The 16,095-nt window shown below is 45.0% G+C and overlaps 1 long non-coding RNA gene across 1 annotated transcript; it reads left to right on the top strand.

Moving 5' to 3' along the window:
- The first annotated feature begins 701 nt into the window (after positions 1–701).
- On the top strand, positions 702–15,430 carry LOC114671277 (uncharacterized). Its single transcript, XR_003721168.2, has 2 exons — positions 702–838; positions 15,002–15,430. It is a non-coding gene; the product is annotated as an uncharacterized LOC114671277 (long non-coding RNA).
- The last annotated feature ends 665 nt before the right edge of the window (positions 15,431–16,095 follow it).

Below are 16,095 nucleotides of genomic sequence, written 5' to 3'. Positions count from 1 at the left end.
TCGTGGATGACTGGTCACCCAGAACCCAGCCAGCCTCAGGGAGGGTCCAGCAATGCTGGCTTCTGCTGCTGCTGCTGCTGTCCCTAGAGCTGAAGACTGGCCACAAAACCAGAGGCATTTCCTAATGTGTGAGCCTCTGCACTGGCAGAGGCTGCAGGGGGACCAGAAGCCTAAATTCCCAAGCAGGCAAATTACCCAGTGAGCACCCTGCACCCTAGTGCCTCAGGATCGGTCCAGGAGATGGGGCAGAGGAGGACACATCTGCCAGGTGGCTCCCAGGGTCCCACCCCCGAGTCATTCTCATACCCAGCGCCACTGTGAATGTCTTCCGCTTTAGCTTAATTAAGCCATCTGCCCACATTAAATGGTAAATTATCTCAATCACTCCCTGGATCCCAGAGGGGAGAAAGAGATGAAAGGGAAATGCCATCCCTTGAGTGGAGCTGGAGGACTCTGCCCCGCCTGTGATGACTTCTCCCTCAGCGAGGACAGCCTCCAGTGTTTACAAATCCTTCCGTGTCCTTGAAACTCTAACTCCACCTGTCATCTCTCTGCTTCTTTCTTTTCCTATAGGGAGGAGCGAGGCTCTTGCATGTCTGACCATGGGTAGGAATAAAGATGAGAGCTTTTCTGTTTTTCCTCTACCTTAGGGGTGCTTGAGTGTCTGTAATGTTGCTCTCTTCCAATAAGCCTGTTATTTTTTGCACCCCTGTCAGCTCTCAGTTCTGCTGAGGAAGCCCTGTGCTCCCAGTGAAGTGACCTGTGAACACCACTCTGCTCTGCAGGCATGTGGCCAGAGGCTGAAGGATGGAGGGATCTCATTACAGGCATCTGTGGGGTAAGTGGGGAGGTGTCTCCTAGGGTAGAAGCACCTTCTTCGAAGGGTTGCTGTGGACCAGGGGATGGCCCTCGCTTGGCTTTGCAGTTCCAGACATTGGATATATAAGCATGCTCATAGTTGTTCAGGTTCAAGAATCATTGACTTACAGTCACTAAATCCCTAAGAGACTGATGAACCTGAGTCCAGTAAAAAAACTGGGGGACGTGACTTAAAAGAGATTGACTCACAATCACAAACTTCTAAGAGACTGAGTGTCTTAGTTCATTTTGTGTTGCTATAGCAGAATACCCAAGGCTAAGTAATTTATAAAGAAAAGAGGGTACATTTAGCTCATGGTTCTGCAGGCTGGGAGGTTCAAGAAGCATGGTGCTGGCATCTGCTTGGCTTCTGTGTGGGCTTTCCTACTGTGTTAAGACATGGTGGAAGATCAAAGGGGAAGTGGCCATGTGCAGAGAGGCAAATTTCAAGGAGTGTCCTTGTTCTATTAAAGCCCACTCTCAAGGGAGCATTCCTGTGAGAACTAGTTCAGTCTCACAGAGAGCAAGCACTGACTGCCACCAAACCATTTATAAGAGATCTGTCCCCACCTGTCACTGAGCCCCACTTCCCAAGACCACCACATTGGGGATCATTTTCAACATGCATTTTGGTGGGGTCAAACTCAAACCATAGCACTAAGGAGCCCAAGGTAAATGTAAAATGGTGACAATTCCTACCAAGTATTCCCTTTTTGGTATCAAGCTTACCCAGAAAACTAATAACCAGAAGATTGCTTACTGAGTTCAGAACAAAGAGACATTAGGTCAGGGGATAGGAAATTATGATTAGCTATGTCTGGTCCAGAGCCAGTTGTCTCTCTCAGTGGAACTGGAGACACACTAACTGGTCGTATTATTTGACTGCCCCTTTTCTGGACACCCAGCAGACCCAGATCTTCTAGTTGCCCTACACTTCCTTCAGTCAGACTGGGGACTACTGACTGGGCCCCAGCTCTCTTTAGCTACATTTAGTCCTGATGACTTTTTCTGGACTTAGATACTTCTCAGTCTCTTCATTATGCATTTATAAAGCATCATTTAGAGTGGGTCTTTTCTAGGTATGGCTAATGCTTAGCTGTTGTACTTTCTTGAAAATGACTGAAGTCCCAGGTTCTGTCAATCTCTTTCTGTAGCTCCCTAGCTACACAGTTATTTTAAAGAATCATGTCATGCCCCTGGATCTCAGACAGACTTCGTATGCTGTTTCAGGGCACATTGGGCTTCTGCTGAAGCATCACTCAATGGAGCCACTTGCTAACTGTGTTACTTTGGGAACAACACTAAGCCTCCATGAGCCTTGGTTCCCTTGGGATAAAATGGGGATATTAATGATGATCTCACAGGGATACAAAGATCAAGGGAAATGGTCAAGTGTTATATCTTGATCATGTATCAAAATGGGCTGTGATCTCCTTACAGTGACTGTCATCAGTCAGGAGCCTCAAGGGATGCTTTCCCAGACAGAAATGGTCTTGGGAATATGCTTAATTTGTTTATTCATGAAACATTTATCAAGCACCTACTGTGTGACAAGCATGGCACTTGCAGTGATAGAATAAATTTTCTTAAATGCTGAAATAATTACTTTACCATGAGAGGTGAGGATAGTACATTGACAACTAATATGGGGAACTTATTGTGTTCCAGACAGGGAACTAATTGCAGATATCATTTTATTGAATTCACACAATAGTCAAATGAGGTAGACACTTTTACTATGCCCACTTTGCAGATTAGCACACTGAGCTAATCAAATTCTTTAAGGTCAGACAGCTTGTATGTGGTATAATTAGAACCCTGATCTGAGTGGCTGCAAAGATCATGCTCTCAACTAAACTCCAGAGAGGGATAGATTACAAGTGCAAAATCGAGATTGGTACAGACTAGACCCTCTTGCACGGTGTGTGTGTGATTTTCTTGCATGGTTATTAAATGTAATGTGTTGTATTCAAACATGACTGTGAGTTTAAGGCTACAATGTTTGGGTGGGTAAAAGGAGGATCTGCTTCAATAGGGTGAATAGTGAAGAAAGAGCCCATAATGGAGACAAAGAGGATTATCAGACTAGAATTCAGGAGGCAGAGGGAATTCCCCATGTAGGTGTGGCCTCCTGGAACGTTAAGTGCAAAGGCAGCATCCACCACTTTGAGGTAAGCAGGAATCAGGAAGTGGGGAAGGGGTGGTAGGTCAGGGAGACCTGCCATCTCTCTTAATAAAATCCCAGACCTCCGAAACCAGCATATAAGGAGACCTGGGCCTCACTGCATCCAACCCAGGGATTCAGACTCCCCTCAGGGATGTTGACAATGCTGCCTCTCTCATGGGGCCTCACATCTAAAGGTCCAGCCCTTGTGTCTAAAGGACAAAAGATTGTCTTTAAAGCCTATTGCTGAGCGGGTAGGGTGTCTTGAAGTCATGTTCTATGGTCATATTCTATTGCCTGCATTTAGTTTTTCTCTGTTATTCCTAAGCCTTTAGTCAAGTCTCATGTAACTGGCCCAGCCTGATTTCACCAGACAAAAGGAAAGGTCTTGTGTTCAGGCTCTAATGGGAGCATTAAAGAGATTGCAGGCTCCCTTCAGCTTTGTGGAGAGAACGTATTCCAGGTTAGGGTGTCATCTGCATCCTCATCAGGAGATGTGCTGGAATGGCCTTGTCACCACAGGACTGCCATGAAGCCTGTGAAGTTCATGGAATCAGTCTAAGGCCCCAACCCACCCTCAGGCCCCGGCAGCGGATGCCCTGCTCTCAGATTCCCATAATGGTTCCAGGTGGTGACCATTACCCAGTACCACACTTTCCAGACTGTGCTCATCTCAGGGGCCAGCCTGACAAACTCATCCCTAGAGTTTGTCAAGAATGCAGAGCCTCAAGCCTACTCCAGACCTCCTGAATCAGAATCTGCATGTTAACAGAGCTCAAATGATTCAGAAGCACATGGAAGTTTGAGAAGCACAGATCCAGGGCAGGGGCTCTTAATCTGGGCCCATGAGCTCAATGGGGGAAAAAATAGTATTACATCTTTATTTTTTTATTTTTATTTTTATTTATTTATTCATTTATTTTGAGACAGAGTCTTGCTCTCTTGCCAGGCTGGAGTGCAGTGCCACTATCTCGGCTCACTGCAACATCTGCCTCCTGGGTTCAAGTGATTCTCCTATCTCAGCCTCCCAAGTAGCTGGGACTACAGACACGCACCACCACGCCCAGCCAATTTTTTTATTTTTAATAGAGATGGGGTTTCACCATGTTGGCCAGGATGATCTCGATCTCCTGACTTCATGATCCGCCTGCCTCGGCTTCCCAAAGTGCTGGGATTACAGGCGTGAGGCACTGCACCTGCCCACATCTTTATTTTTACCAATCACTAACCAAACATTAGGATTTCCTTCCATTTTGGATGTAGGTTGCAAATCACAGAAGTGTGTGCAATACTTGTGGCTTTGTCACCAATAGAAATCATGGATATTTTTGTAACACATTACAGTTGTTTTAGACATCTCAAAATAGCATATATGTTCACCACTACTTCAAAATAACAATAGCTATTAGATCTGAAGTTATATTACACAATATAATATAATAGTAACCAAACTTATGTTATTATATCACAAAACTTGAAAAATATTTTTGGTAAGGATTTCAAAGGACTTGACTTCCCTTATTATCCCATGTGTTTTATTTTCTGCATTAGAAACTTTATTCTGAGAAGGGCTCACCAAGTTGCTGAGGGATCCATTACACTAAAAAGGCAAAGAACCTGTGCTCTAAGAAGCACAGCAGGGCCAGAATAGTGTTTGGAGAATTTAAGACATGTGGGGCGAGCATAACTCAATCTGGAAAGCCCCAGAAGTCACACGCCCCCACAGACAGGCAGCCTTCAGAGCAGACCTGACTGGCAGCTAGTGGTCTGCTTTGATGGCTTCTTCATTCTCCCTTCATTAAAAAGTGGGTTTGATAAGGCCCGTGCTAAGGAATAAAACCAAGATTCCAGGTAGGGAATATTGCTCTTGTCAGCCTAGCAAGAAAATCAGGGACCCAACTGAAAGAGTATCAAAGATTGTTCCTTTTATCAGCCCCTCTCTATTTCCCTGCAGTGATCCACAGAAAAACACTTAAAAGGAAAATCACCTGTGTGCCTGTCTTTAGGGGCAGAAAGGAAGGAGCCAGTAGGGACACCAGCTCCCTTTGCAGCCAGAGGGGTGAGGAGAGTCCTGGGGAATGAGAGTGGGTGGTGGTAGCTTTAAAAAGAAGATCCTGGCCAGGAGCAGTGGCTCATGCCTGTAATCCCAGCACTCTGGGAGGCTGAGGCGGGTGGATCACCTCAGGTCAGGAGATTGAGACTAGCCTGGCCAACATGGTGAAACCCCATCTCTACTAAAAGTAAAAAAAAATTAGCTGAATGTGGTGGCGCACCTGTAATAATCCCAGCTACTGGGAGGCTGAGGCAGGAGAATCACTTGAACCTGGGAGGTGGAGGTTGCAGTGAGCTGAGATCGTGCCACTGCACTGCACTCCAGCTTGGGTGACAGAGCGAGACTCCATCTCAAAAAAAAAAAAAAAAAAAAGAAAGAAAGAAAAGAAAAGAAAACAAATCCCTTTACACAGTGTTAGGCATAAGTAAAACATAAATAAATAAAAATAAAAAGGAGATCCCATGGTGGGGGAGCAGCATCCCTAGGCCTGAGGGAATGGTGGGGGTGTCTGGGTGAGATGTGACCCTGAGGCCAACAGCAGGCCTGAGCTGGTTGGTCCCCAGAATTCTCTTGAGGAGGGGGAAGTGGCCACTCCTAAAAAAAGCTCCTCTGGCAAGAGTGTAATGGAAAGGATATTAAGATCAGGGGTCAGTGCTTCTCCCTGGGTCCTCAGCTGGAGGCAGGGCGGGCACAATGAACCATTCCAGGAGCTGGGATGGACCAACAGCCCTGTGCTCATTGAGGGCCTTGAAAACATGGTCCTATAGGGCTCCTGGCAAAGATGCTTTGGGCCAACAATGGGGCTCTCTATGGTAAGACTAACCTCATGCTGTCCTTTATGAATAATGATAATAACTTCACAAACTGTTTAATATTTTAGACTTTTCAAAGTTGCCTTAAGGCAACCTGATATGGGAATGGAAAAAGACCAAAACTGAAATCTACTTCTGCCCATGGAAAAAAAAAAAAAAAAAAAAGAACACCATAGCCAAATTTATTTGGCCGTCTTGAGCTTCAGTTCTTTCCATCTGACTGATGGGGATAATAATAGCTGAGGAACCTGCTCAGTGATTTGTGTGCAGATCAAATGGCGCATGGGCATGAAAGATGAGGGCTTTGCCATGGAAGTGGAAGGTCCTGTTTTATGTGAGCACTGTCACCTCCCGTATGAGTTTCCTAGTGCTGCTGTAATAAAGTGCCACAGTCGGTGACCTAAACCACAGGAATGTATTGGCTCGCTGTTCTGGAGGCTGCAAGTCCACGACCAAGGCATTAGCAGGGTTGGTTCCTTCTGAGGGCTGTGCCTCTTCCTTCGCTTCTAGTGGTGGGCTGGCAACTGTTGGAGTTTCTCAGCAAGTGGAGGCATCACCGTGACCTCTGCCTTCATCTTCACATAGTGTTCTTCTTGGTAGGGTGTCTGTGTCCAATTTCTCCTTTTTATAAGGACACCAGTCATACTGGAGTAGGGGCCTACCCAAATCTAATAAGACCTTATCTTAGCTAATTACATTGCAACAACCCCATTTCTAAACAAGGCGATAGAGTGAGGGAGGGGTGGGACTTCACAATTTGAGTTTGGGGCCAACACAATTCAGCCCATAACACTCCATTAGCCCACTGATGCTCCTTGGCCGTGGGTAGCCCAGAACACACAGGTCAGGTACAGAGGATGGAGCAGGGTGGAGAAGTTCCAACTCTTCTAGGCAGATTCTGCTCTCAGATGAATTGAAGTCTTCTACCATCTCTTTTATTAAACACTTAAACATTTATTAAACATCTACATTATGCCAGATATAGAGAATATAAAATGAATAAATTATTGTCCTTAACTTCAAGGGAAAAGAGAGATAGACATGTAAACAAATCATTGCAAGGCAGCATGATTCACACAATAAGAGATTTATGTGGCAAAAAAGACGGAGTCCAGGACAGGATGTCAAGGAGGGTTCCTAGGAGGTGGCAACATTGGAACTAAATCTTGAAGACAACTAGGGATTTTCCAGGCAGACAAAAGGCAGAGACATTTCAACTAAACTGAAAGCACCACAGCACAGAAGTGTAAGAGCCTGGCTTGGGTAATTGGTTGGGCTAGAGATGGGAGCAATGGGAGACAGAAGTCAGAGGTAGGTTAGGGCCAGGTTAAGGGGGTTGTCCACCAACCTAAAGAATGCAAACTTTAGAATGGAAATCCTATAGGATCCCCATTGAAAACTTATTATGCTGTTAAGTTCTGAAAAGGCAATCATTTCATTGGTTGTGGGAGATGAGGCCAGAGTGCTAACATAGCAGACACTCAATATATACGCAATAAACACATGAATGAATGAATGAATGAATGGTTTTAAGCAGCAGAGTGGTATGAGAGTCTTAAGAGTAGGGAGCACATGAAAGCAGATAAACACAGTCAGGATAATTCGCTGTATACCAGGCAAGTGCTGTGAGGACCTAAATAGCCTCCAAGAAGAGCAGAAACACGTGGCCTTCAATGGGGTAGGAAAAGGTGAAAAAGGTGAAAATAATGGTACATCTGTAGGGGTCTTAAGACTGATTTTTTTTTTTTTTTTGAGACAGGGTCTCACTCTGTTGCCCAGGCTCGGGTGCAGTGATACGATCTTGGCTCACTGCAACCTCTGCCTCCTGGGCTCAAACAATCCTCACACCTCGGCCTCCTGACTAGCTGGGACCACAGGTGCACCAAGAATACAAAAATTGGCCACCATGTCCAGCTAATTTTTGTATTCTTTGTAGAGGTGGGGTTTCACCATGTCACCCAGGCTGGTCTCAAACTTCTGGGCTCAGGGGATCCTCCTGCCTCAGCCTCCCAAAGTGCTGGGATTATAGGTGTGAGCCACTGCACCCAACCTTAAGGTTTGAATTTGGAGGACTTCCTGCCCCAGACCTCGGCCATCTCTGGGGAGATACTTCCTGAGGGAAAGGAAAGAAGAGGCTGTAGGAGGCGCTCTTGCTGAGGAGCACTGAGACCAGCAAAGAGCAGGAGGAGCTAAGAACAGAGCTCAGCTGCCCCAAGGCCAAAAGGGAGATAGATGCTCGACTGTGGGCCTGCACTCAGCTTGGGGAATTTGGAATGCAATAGAAGGAAAAAGGGGGCTATAGTGGGTTGAATAGTGTCTCCTCAAAATTCATGTCTACCCAGAACCTTGAAACGTGACCTCATTTGGAAACGGGGTCTTTGCAGATGTGAAATGAGATCATACTGAATTAGAATGGGCCCTAAATCCAATGATAGGTGTCATCATAAGAGACAGGAAAGGATGCAGACACACAGGGAGGAGGACCATGTGAAGAAGGAAGCAGAGACTGGAGCTGTGCTGCCACAAGCCAGGGAAGGCCAGGAGCCACCAGCAGCAGGAACAGGCAAGGAAGGGTTCTCCCGCAGTGCCGTCACAGAGAGCACAGCCCCACCAACACCTTCATTTTGGACTTCTGGCCTCTGGAACGATGAGAGAATACATTTCCCATTGTTTTAAGCCCTTGAACTTGTGGTACTTTGTTATGGCAGCCCCAGAAAACTCATACAGAGTCAGAATACAAGGGGCTGGTGAAGGTTAGGTCAAATGGTCAACCATGGAGTAGGGACCCAGGCAGGAAAAGAAGGGACATCAGGAGGGACTGGTAGACTCAGAGAGGTTTAGGGCTGAAGGTTTTGAGGAAGAATGACAGGTTTGGGGAAAAGCTGACTGAACAGATTTATATCCTGAGGGTGGTATATTTAAAATTAAGATTTTAGAGGTGTCTGTTAGACAAGAAGTTGTAAACAACAAAAACAAAGATTTCAGTAGTGTAAAAGTTCCAGGCGATTATAGGTGTAATCAGATTAATCTCTTTTTTAGTGGAGAAAAGCTACCTGACCAACAGATTTACCCAACCTGGCAAGACAATTTACCCTCTTTGGAATCTGCGTTTTAAATCCAAGGACTAAGAAGAGCCTACGTTCTTCTGAGAAATTACTATTAGCTCCCTTCATGTCGAGGCTTTCAGACACTGCCTGGGAGTTTTGTGTTTTAGGAAGGTCATGGGGTGGGGGACAAGGTCTCAAATTTCAGTCTGTGGGTGAGTCTTCCCAGGCCTGGCCCAGGCTTTCAGAGAAAGGCACCCCCGGAGGTTTTCAGAAAAGTGTGTTTGTCTGAAGACCCCTGGGACATTAGACGGCAGAGAAAATAAAACCCACCAAAATGGCAAGGCAAAGCTGGGCCATTTGAGGAAATTCAGAAGGAAAAACTCCCAACAGAATCTTAAGGTAATAAAGTGACACCTCTGGTGCAAGCCAGAGAAATTCTCAGAGTTGCCCTGGGGCCAGGAATTACTCAATTAAATAGCAAAAGCCCAAAGGGAAATGGAGAAACAGTACCTCTTCCTCCTTTACCTGAAGCTCTGCTCCCCCTATTCCCTTCACCCCATATGCCCTCTGCCAGCAGCTTCTCCCTGCAGGCCCTACCCTTAGACCAGTCTGCCATCACATCCCAGCTGTCAGTACATTCCTCCTTTCCGGCGAGGACACCAGCACTGATTGATCTTCTCTCCTCCTGCTCCTCTCTGGCCCTGGTCCAGGCTGTTTCCTATCACTTTCTCCTTGGAGCATTCTAGCTGATCTTTCCTATCACTTTCCCCCAGGGCGGGGAAGGGTCTCATTTCCACCTTCTTAAGATATTGTCTCCTATGATATATTTATTTTTTTCTTTTTTAGCTATCTCCTACCGAGAGGGTGGTCTCCTACTATTTAAACAGAAAAGAGTGTTTATTTTGAGGGAGAGTGGACAGGCAATAAGGAAGCTACATTTATTTCCTTACACAGTGCCTGAGCCAAGAGGACTCTGGCCCTAGTATCCACGTGACCAGAGCATCCTCAAGCCCACCCTTCAGCCCCTGCACTGTCCCCCACAGGCGTTTGCATTTGCCAGCCCAAGACTGTCAGGGGCATAACCCTCTGACTACATCCTCACACTCTACATTTAGCTCATTCTCCTCTCCCTGTGGCATCCTGGGCACCACTTCATCCTCTCCCTCTCTCCAGCCCTTTCTCCAAATCCCCCAAGTGGGAAGGATAGTTGGGAGCAGAAAGCAGTTTAGCTTTTACAAGCCCGGTGCAAGGATCTGCTAAGAGCTATTCCAAGGACCATGTTTGCCAGAACAGATTTTGTATTTAATCAATGAAGGTGTTTCTCTCCCAGCAGACAGCTAATCGCCAAGAGCCTCACATTCATCTTCTCTTGGTATTTACTCAGATGGGAAAAGTGGCTCCTCTTACCCTTACTGCCTGAAGATCATTCTTCCTTTCCCCAGCTTCTCCCCATTCACATCGGGGAATTGTACTATTCGACCAGCTCTCTCCTGTGGGAAGAGTCAGAGGCGGGTGAGAGGATGATGACCTGGGGAGGCAAAGTGACAGAATATGTCAAAGAGCAGTGACAGTCTCTAGGTTTTAAGCTGCCTGGGATGGCATGGGGGATGGTGATTATATTGAGTCACCACTGATGAAATATTTATTGAGCTGTGAAGGAAACACTCCAGGGTAAAGCAGAGAAGCAGTAACTGATTTAAGATGCAGAAGTTCAAGTACTCACACCATTGCCTCACTGTGCGGGAACAGCAAGTTCTTTACCTCCTCTGGGTGTCAGCTCATAGGCCTGGGCTATCAGGGCTGGAAGGGAGCAGAGAGAACCTTTATTGGAACCTCACCTATTAAAGATGGGGCATTGGTGCGTTGCTGATGACAGAACCTGAAAAAACCTACTCTTCTGCAGCAGGTTGAATTCATGACCTGAAGCTGAATGCTTCCAGCATGTTCGTTCAGGGTGTAGATGGGAATAAAGTATCTTTGCAGTGCTCTGTTCCCTCCGTCTCCCCAGACATCTGACACCCTAAAAGCCATCCACAGCTATGGAGCCTGAGCGACACCTTGATTTGTGTTGTCACCTGACCAAGCCTAAAGACCTCTAGCTCAGTCCCCTACCTTCATCCCACCCCCCGGATGATAAAATTCAGACCTCTCTCCTGAAAGGCAGAGGTTAAACATTCAGGACTGTTTCTGGCCGAGGACTTCTTCCAATTAAAATCCCCACCGTGGGCTGTCTCCCCTCATTTCACTTTTCTAAAGGGGCAGAGGCTCTAAATAATAACATGCAATGTGTATGATTTACTTTTCTGATCTCTTTGAGAAATATAAAAATGTGTTCTTAACTCCAGAACCACTCTTTTTGCATAAATACCTCATCGGGCAGCTTTCTAAGTGTGATTTTCCTGAGCCTCCCTTTGTTGGATCTGCCGGAAGATTTGTCGGGGAACCTTTAGTGAGGGTACTTCTTCCTATTTTTCTTCTGTTTTTGGAGGCATACACATTATGCATAACCGAAACAATGGCTCAGCTGTGTTTAACTTTGTATTTTGATTGTTGAGAATAAAAACAAAGAGTATCAATGTGTATGTGGCTGTTTGTAGTGAGTTCATTGCAGAATGAAGTTGTCTGTGTCCTTAACAAGCCAAGGGGCAGGAGGCACCCTCTCTTATCCCCTCCTCCAAGAGCAGTAGAGAATTTAAGCACAAGCCTATTTGTGAAATAATATTTTGCTTAAGTGTCATTCACTTTAGTCTTGGAATTCCTTCACAAACGTCAGGGGGTCTTTTAGCTTCCAAACTAGCATACGTATCCAGCACCTCTCCTGGAAGGGCTCTTGGAGAAGGAATTGTAGTTGCGTACAAGTGACCTAAAGGGGAAGCTTTTCTTTCTTTCTTTTTTTTTTTTTTTCAGACGGAGTCTCGCTCTGTCTCCCAGACTGGAGTGCAGTGGCGCTATCTCGGCTCACTGCAAGCTCTGCTTCCCGAGTTCATGCCATTCTCCTGCCTCAGCGTCCCGAGTAGCTGGGACTACAAGCGCCCGCCACCACACCTGGCTAATTTTTGTATTTTTAGTAGAAACAGGGTTTCACCGTGTTAGCCAGGATGGTCTCAATCTCCTGACCTCGTGATCCACCCACCTCGGCCTCCCAAAGTGCTGGGATTACAGGTGTGAGCCACTGCGCCTGGCCAATGTGAAGCTTTTCTAGTTGAGATTGGATTAAATTCCATGTGATTTCTCTTTACCTTTAGTTCAGGTTGGGACTCGTTTCTTTCTGGTGGATCACAGCTGCCCAGATGTTGCAATTGATTTTTATGTTTCTGTAGAGAAGTATTTTTCTTGCAGAAAAAAAATCCTTCAGGATTTTTTTGCCACCAAAGGAAAACATGGAACTCTGTGTTTCCTCTTGATCGTGATTTCCCAGTGTTGATAGCTAAGTCCTTAGTGTCATAGGTCCCAGCCCACCAATACTATATCAAACACTGTTATGCACATAATGCAGTACTGTGATCTAATGTAAATAATACTTTTTATTATTTATACTACTATATATAATATACATCAACACTTTTGCTATATAACCTAAGTGATAACCCTCTTTTAGTTACCTGCCAAACTCTGGACTTGGTTTATATTGCAGTTAACACAGTTACAAAGTTGTAATGGTGTCTCTTTTTCCTTTGTCATGGAATGTGTAAATCAAAGTATATACATTGTGTGGTGTTCCTGTTTCTGGAGTTTCATGAGGATTTACACATGGCATTCAGTGTTCTGCATAGGTCTGCCTACCTTTGTGAATTCATCTGTTAAACCCTCTTCCTTTGAGAGAGCGCCGGCGATGGTGGTTAACTCCTTGTATTTTCTCTCTCTCATACTGGTTATTCTTGAATTAAGCACAGACTTGTCAGTTCAGTTGCTTTATCACGAATAATGTGTGTGACCTTACAGTTCTGCCACAGTTCAACAAACAACTGCTAGCTTCACTGACCAAAAATTAAGGAAGGAAAACACAGTTTTTAAAATGATCCATCTTTTAACAGCCAAAACCGATGTGTCTATGGTACTGCATCTTGCTGTTGTACTTCTGAAATCAGACCTGTGTGAATGATCATTTCTGACTTAACCGTGAGATGCTCATGAGTACCTTTCCCGTTGTTTTGTTAGCGCTGAAATCAAGACGGTTTATTTGGAATATATACAACAGTGTTTTTCCACTGTATTTCATTTGCAAAAGCTGAGAACTGCTTTCTCTACCTTTTGCAAAATAATTGATATTCCATATTGGATTCTCAAAGATTTCAATATGGTGAACCTATTAAACCTAGAACTTGTATTCATCCTTTCATGACTGTGGCCTGAGTTCCCCAGCCCCTCTCCTCCTTTTTTCAGATGAGATTTAGCACACTCTCAGTTATTTAAACATGCAACATTTCTTGAGTATGTATGTTGAGGCCATCTGAGCTCATAGCTGATTCCATAACCAGTTTCATGCTGTGTCATCCACACTCACTACTTAATACTGCCATGGTGAAAATGTGGAGGAAAAATGTATCCATGTGTGTCTGGGAAGCCTATACACTCGTGCAGTTTTTAATACTCTGATTCTGTAACACTTCCGAGTTTTGTTTTGTTTTACAGACAAAATGAAGTGATAAAGTAATCAGAAGATCAAGAGGTTTACTATTGATGCTTAGGGTCATCTGACCTTGGCTAGCCAATAGATCTACACAGCCAATTTAATTTACGAGAGTAATAATTTTTCAAAAGTCAATTTTTTTCTGTATTTTCGGTATGAAACTGCCAATATCATGAATAGAAAGGGAGAACTATAAAGGAGAAAGAACATGATGTTCAGTTATGTTCGTGTGAACCTAAAGAAACAATGTGGAGGCAGGCACTATCAGCCGAACTCTAGGGACTAGATGGTGTTGCTTGGAAGGCATCCATACCTGCATTTTGGATTCTTCGTATGTAATCATATTGCCAAAGACAAACTATTTCATCATTTATTGTAAACAACACTCTTCCCCAGACCTACCACAAAGTTTCTGTGAGGTATTGTCTTCCAGGTGCAATAAAAATTACTGAGTTACATCAATTGGGAAAAAAAAAAAAAAAGATGATGGGGCATTGGACTTGGAGAGGCTGAGCTGCTCCAAACTGTAATTCCAGATGGATGGAGGCAGGGACAGCATCAAGAGCCAGCCTCCAGTTCCTGGCCACTGTCCTGTCTATCTGCTAATTAGTTTGGGAAAGACCTGAACCTGTTTGATCAGCAAAGAAGCCATTGGCCTTCCTTCCAAGTAGCTCCAAAAAGAGCAGCCTCAGATGAACATTAGGAGGCTTGGTCAGGTCCTGGCAGGAAATAGAAGGATTCTCAACTGGGATTATGAAGGTAATTGCATAAGGGAACCATTTGCAGAAGTACGGCAAGGTTAAGGGAATCAACAAGGAATACTGAGACAGGTAGGGACCAGCAACAACAGGAAGCTCTTCCTACTCTCAGCCTGAGGAGATGCATGGAAGAATGGAGTCCTCAGGACCCAGAAAGTGTGGGAGCTATGCAAGGGGGCTGCCCAGAAGGAGCTGTAGTTGAAGAATTAAAGCAAGGCAGGGGAGGAGGGAGCAGAAGAAACTCCCTGACCTGTCTCATGCCTTTGATCTCCTGCCAAAGCTTCCTGTTAATCTAACCCAAACTGGAAGACAGAAGACAGGAGAGCCCTGTGATACTATCCACAGAGATTTGTCTCCTGGAGCATGGAGCAGGCAGAAAATGGATCTTGGACTGGGTGCAAAGCAAAATTGCAAAACCAGCAGATGGGGTGTTGTAGATGGTGCACCACAGTAGAAATAACAAGTCCTTGGAAACCAGTAGTCAGTATGAATCCTGAGTTTCCCGCTTACTGACTGTGTGATCTTGAGCAAGTCACTTTACTCTCTGAGCCTGGGTTTTCCTCTTGGGGCTAATTATACCCTGTTGATGGAGTAGTTGTGAGGATTAAATGAGACACCTTATGGGAAAGCAATGACCATGTACAAGGTTCTTATAAATATTGTTTTTCCTTCCCTTCAGAGCCCCTCTTCCAAGCTCTGCTGGACTGGAGGCACTGGATTAGAGTGGAATGGAAAAAATACACAGACTTTGGATTCAGAACCTGGCTCCACAGCTACCAGCTGCATGACTTTCCGCAAGTCACTGAACTGCACAACCAGGGGCAGGTTATGTATCCTCTCCAACTTTGTTTTCTTAATGGTAAAAAGGGAATACTCGACTCATAACATTGTTGTGAGGATTAGAAATGATGTAAGGTACCTACTAAAGTACCTTGTAGTACTTTACAGTACATTTACCTACAGTACATTGTAGGTAAGCCCTGGAATTAGACTAATTTCAAATCCTGTTTCCCTCCTTATGAACCATGTAATCTTGCACAAGTTTTTGGATCTCTCTGAGCCTCAGTTTCTTCATCTATAAAATGGGGATAATAAAAGCACCTCTTTTTTAGGGTTGTTGATAATGAAGTGAAGTCATGGGCACACAACGAGCCAGGCATAGAGTTGGCCCTCAAAAGTTTGTTGTTATTGATCATTACTATTAGCAGTCTTACAATGTTTCTTGTGTATCTTTCCCCAATCAAGCATCCAACCCTTCTACTCAGACCCCCAGAGCCTTTGCTGGAGAAAAGCAAGTAGGGAATGGGACCAGGGGAGACAACTAATTCAGAAGGGATGGGTTCATGGCATAAGGATGGCTCAGCCTGCTTGGCAAATGCCTTTGCACACACATCCAGACATGAGGCACAGTTGAACACCCGGCCTGTAACTCTTTGGCCTTCCTCTATCAGGTCGCCCAAACAAGAGGATGGCCTATCCTCCAGCTTTCTCACCCTCACCCTGGGCTGCCTGATGTCATGTTGAGACTGACTGGCTTTCAGTTGGATGAAAACAGAGGGAAAGGGGGAGTGTACAGACCTGACACTGTATACCACAATCATAATTAGCCGAACCCTTACTATGTGCTAGGCATTGTGGAGACTTAACGTAATTAGCTCATATCAATTTCAACAATATTGTGAAATTAGTCAAATTGAAATAGTAACATTAGTAATATTGGAAGCTAAATCTCAGAGAGGTTAGGGAACTTGGCCAGCATCACACAGACAGTAA

Source organism: Macaca mulatta, chromosome 1 (assembly GCF_049350105.2).
Source record: "Macaca mulatta isolate MMU2019108-1 chromosome 1, T2T-MMU8v2.0, whole genome shotgun sequence".
Lineage (NCBI taxonomy): Eukaryota > Metazoa > Chordata > Mammalia > Primates > Cercopithecidae > Macaca > Macaca mulatta.
The sequence above is the reverse complement of the archived record's forward strand: the minus strand, read 5'-3'. Positions and strand labels throughout refer to the sequence as shown.